At 33.2% G+C, this 5,241-nt stretch overlaps 1 non-coding gene across 1 annotated transcript; it reads right to left on the bottom strand.

Annotated features, from left to right (window-relative positions):
- Positions 1-4,573: 4,573 nt before the first annotated feature.
- Positions 4,574-4,646, bottom strand: Trnar-ccu. The gene has a single exon. It is a non-coding gene; the product is annotated as a tRNA-Arg (tRNA).
- Positions 4,647-5,241: the final 595 nt, after the last annotated feature.

Raw genomic sequence — 5,241 nt, 5'->3', positions numbered from 1 at the left:
AAAGTCGGAAACAATAGAGGACCGCGGGCGGCGGGCGCCTCAATCTGTCACGAGGCCTGTCAACTGTCACACGGCCTTGCGACAGGTGTCAACTGTCAGCCATCAGGTGACGCGTTACCTCCACCTGAGATTAAAACTTTACGCTTTTGTCTAATCGTGCAGGAAGCGCTTCTTTGATCTACGAGTATGTTCTTGTTCAAGCTTTTCTTTGAACAGGTACACTTTCAGATATTGGTGAAAGATCACAGCATTTGTAATATCTTAGAATATTATCAACTTGAAGGTTTCACCAATTCGTATGAGTTCGAGGTGCTATATATATAAAAATCTAATAATAACACAACTAATAGCAGTCACGTTTTTCGAAGCGAGTGTAAATAAATAACGGGGACGCCACAGCTGCCTGTACGGGTGATTACCTGAGAATTACTTTTTTAGATGGATCCGAGCCAAAAATGCTTGGCTCAGAGACGTAAGGTGTTAGAATTCATTCAAACGCTTTTTTAACAATAATTCACTTCAATTAACATTAAAATATAAATTTGCAATACTATATTATCACACAAATAAATCAATTTTACTAACTAATGTTAAACCAAGTCAATATTTCTTAATGAAATTTGAAGAACAAAAATAACTTCTTTATATATTTCAGATTTTCCTTATAACTTAAGTAACACTTTATAATTATAGCAGTGTCTAATTTCCCCAACCTGTCTGCTATCGGGTAGCAATTTGCTTGCTTTGGAGGGTTGATAAAAAATACTACACTCGAGGGACAGGTAGCTTTACCGCGGATTACGTTACTGGATACCTAAGTATAAGGATTTCATATAAAAATATGATTTATCAATCAATGAGCAAATGTCGAATCATAACGTTTAAATGTTTAAGTATTTTTATATAATCCATACGCTGGTTCTATGTATGTAGGTTATGGCGAAATTGCACATTACAACAAAAGTTAATGAAAAATGTTGTCTTGTCTAAAAAGAGTATATAGCGATTCATTTAGATCTAGTTTACGGTTCTAACAGTTTCATATTTTCCGCCGCATTGATAATAAATCATTGCGATAATATCAGTTTTCTCGCCTAGAAGATAAAACATAAGCCAAAAAATTATAGCAAATGATACATTATTTTACAATTAGGTTGGAATTTTAAGTATTTTTTTTTATCTCTGCCAACCTCGCGCTCTTTATTGTTTTGTGCCAAGTATGTTACATTACGTACCTACTGAAGAGGTGAAATAAAGAAAGCTTTCAAGGTGTAGGCATGGACACGATTGAAAAATAGATAGTGATGTGGAGAAAATAAATAAATAATTAAATGAATTAGCTGCATGACTGTCAAAGCTTGAGAGATGGGATATCACAATAGCTTATCAATTATGGCTCACGGATGATCCCAGAATTTGTTTCGCGAAAATGAAAAATATTGTATATCTATCATATTGACTAGATAAATCACAGATTTGTGTAGAGATATAATTCTAAATATTGCTTCTTATTAGATCTTAATGTTGAACAATATTACAATTGTATTTGTTTGGACCTTTTAAATTATCCATTATAATAAATAAAATAAAAATAATTAATCCCATTTTATATCAGTGTTTTCAGTTTATATATTATTTTTTAAACAATAAAACAACAAACGTCTAAAATTGGCTTTTGGTTGGAGGAATTCTATCTACAAATATATGTATAAAAACTTTTATTCTTTATTTAATATAAGTTTTATAGCCTAGAGCATTATTTTACAGCGATGTGAGACATCCCGCGTCTAGCAGCGAGCGACTAATGAGTGCCGCAGGTAAGGTGTCCACACGTCGTTACGCGCAGGATTTCCGGCAGAGCCGCGCTAAAATACCGTGTAATACGCCTTTCAGATCTGTCGCCGTCTACAACAAGAATACACCTGTTTTTTCTATTGTATTTTGGCAAAGCTTCCTCGTTTAAATGTCTGACGCCACTTTGGCGGCCTGCTGGCCATTGTGATCGGCCAAGGTAAATAAAATATGATGTAAGTATGTGTGGGAACTTTTGTTTTCTTTTTGCACATGTGGCTGCCACATCTGTCTCGGCATTCCAGAACATATGGAAAAAATTTATACGCGATAAATGGTATGAGTTTATAAAAGACCTTACCTTCGTAAGTTCCATACGTGATCTTCTATTTTAACCTGCTGTTTATGCAGGTGCACACATTTATCTATCTATTAAAATCGTGAAGACATAGCTTCATTTACCTCATTATAGTTCCCTTGTTAAATAAATCATAAATCAAGAACTTATACATGAACGTGAGGTTATATCTAGGTGAATATTCGTACCTGATAGAGGTCCACAGGTAGAGAGACGCCCCGCCTTAATATCGACCTAACAGGTGCACTGTTCTGTGATTGGCTGAAACTTGAGGTGAGACAGGTGTCTTTAACTTGGACCAATCGCCGGCCCAGATTCTTATCTCTTTCATTCAGTGTTTACTTTGTTTTCTTTATAACATATCGTTTAATTTTGAATTTGTTCGGTCTTCACAGAATACTTTTAACAAAGAGAATATAATGTAACCATAATAGGTACAAATATTTGAATGGTTCGTTGAATGGTCGCTCGCTGCAGTAATAGAATTTGGATAAAATCTTGTTTATTAATTAAAACACATTATTAATTTTTCGTAAGTTGAAGTTGACACACTGAGCTGAAGAAACACCTAACGTAGGTCATCACTTGCGTATATAATATAATAATATACAGATTCGCAAATAGATGATGGACGTTAATATCTGGTTCACTAAAGATAACATCTAAAAACACTTATGACAATATCTGTCAAGCGCATCTCTGCCGTCTATTTAAAAAACAATTCGTTCTTTCTACAATATCAGGCACACCGGCTGTTTCAGACATAAATTCTAGTCGTTTTCTAGACGTGGGAAATGTAGACGTTCCCGTCTGAATTATGATCTAGATTTTATAATAAGAGGTACCGTTTTGTTGAGTTTAATCTGCATTACATACACATATCGTGATTTGTGTAAATTATATTTAGATAGAGAAGAAATAAATTCACTTAAACTAAAAATAATTTTAAACAATCGTCAAGCAACTTTCATTTCTATTATGTACCTATTTTTATATGCATTGTCCTGTGTAAGGCTGTTCACGACATACATATTACCTTTTGCAAAACTAGACACGTAATTGTAAATAATGTACCTATAAGAACAAATAATTAATTAAAATCACGCTACGAACCCTAACGAACCGGAAACGGAAAACTGAAATAAGACTTAAAACACGTTCTTCCGGATGACCCACTCTTTAATATATTTCAAAGTTAACTTGCTCAACAGGACATGGGAAAGTAAGCTTTAGTGATGTCAAAATAAAGTATATTATAGCGTCATATGAGTAACATATAGTAAATTTTAATGTTCCCTGTACACAGTAAATCTGTAATATTCAGATCCGGTGTTTTCGCAGAATCATAAAACCTCAATGTACATAAATATGGAATAATAATAATGGATTCTATAAAGATGTTAATTTATGTAATGTCATTATTTGTGCGCGTAGTAAGGGCGTATCCCACCCAAATAACATTCCTATTAGGTAATCTTGTATATAGACTAAGTCAGAGATGAAAACTTCAAAAATTTGTGTAAAGTTCTTTATAAAAATTGTCATCGTACCACCGCAATGATGTGTTTATTAGTTTTACGAGATGTGCACTGATGTGCGAATAAAAACATTCATAAAAGTAATATTTCATAGTGAATTGGCTAAAGAAAGATATACTGAGTGACAATTGCATTCCTTTGAATGATTTAAGATTTAATACTAACGGAAACACCTACAGAAATTATCATTTTCAAAACTCTTAACCTTAATGTTTGCCAGGTCTTTCAGCAGTATAGAAGTATTGGTAAAGACAAAAATTTCAAAGTAAATTTTTAATTTACTAAATTTCAGCCATCTGCTTATGGACTTTAGATTAGACCGGCACACCGAGGAATGAGCCAGGTTTAGGAGTGCTCCAGTATACTTGTGTAAGATTAAAAAAAAAAAGTAGTATTTCTGGTCTATATAAAAAATTTATTTGTCAGCAGGATAAATACTGTAGATATTTCTAAAAGGTCCCACGCCTTGTATTCTGTCACTCAGCCCCAAAATAAAATTACGATTAAAAACCATTTCAATGTAACGCATAAGTGGGACACCTTAATGTGATTTATCCGTCTATAAAGTACGTCACAACTGATGTTTTTGTCCCCGTCATCTTTAATGTGCCATAACCTGACTTTGAAGTAATGTTTTATACGCTACTAAACATTCGTTTTAGAACTTTAAGTATTGATATTCTAATTCTTCCTAGAAATTGCACAGCGTAATTCAATTATATAATTAACTTAAAAGTTAGTAAGCCAAGCGCGAGGGCCGACTGATAATAATTTATTATTACTAATAAAAATAAATCGTGCATTTCAAAATAAGGAATTCGTAAATAAATAAAATTTGAATACATATTATAATATCCATCATAAATATAAAAACAATAAAAAGAAGTACCCCTGGTGGGACTCGAACCCACAATCCCCGGCTTAGGAGGCCGATGCCTTATCCATTAGGCCACAGGGGCTATGATAAAGCAAGCGAAATAGTTGATTAGATAATTATACAGTATATTTGTTATAAATAGGCACAATATATTTTTTATAAAAGTTTTTATAAGAATTTATAAATGTATGTACTGCCAAACAACGATTTTTTAACGACGTTGAAGATGAACGTATTGCGTTGCCTAATACAGTTATACGATCACCTTTTATAAATTGGATTTAATATTATTAAAATATTGTATAGTTGAAATAGCTTATTAGAGATAAGGTTTCACTAGAAATATGTATGGCTTTCTGTATTCTATATTGTGTATAGAATCGGAACAGCTTTATCGTTTTAAATGGTTTTAATATCAACAAATTCAGATTGCATAACCTTTAGGTAAAAGAAAATAAACAGTTACATTGAAAAAGCTTTTAAAAGCCCGAGCTAATCTCTAATTCATTAAAAGCACCTATAAGCTTCTCCCCCGGCGCCGCTTGATTAACATATAAATGTGGCACTTGCGGTCCGTACGTAAATAAAAACTCAATCGGTATGCCATTAAACGTACGCTTCACGGTATCTCGACACCACAGAGTACCTTTACATCAGAGAACTACGACTCTTGTTAA

Source organism: Pieris napi, chromosome 3, assembly GCF_905475465.1.
Source record: "Pieris napi chromosome 3, ilPieNapi1.2, whole genome shotgun sequence".
Lineage (NCBI taxonomy): Eukaryota > Metazoa > Arthropoda > Insecta > Lepidoptera > Pieridae > Pieris > Pieris napi.
This window is presented reverse-complemented; position numbering and strand designations above follow the sequence as displayed.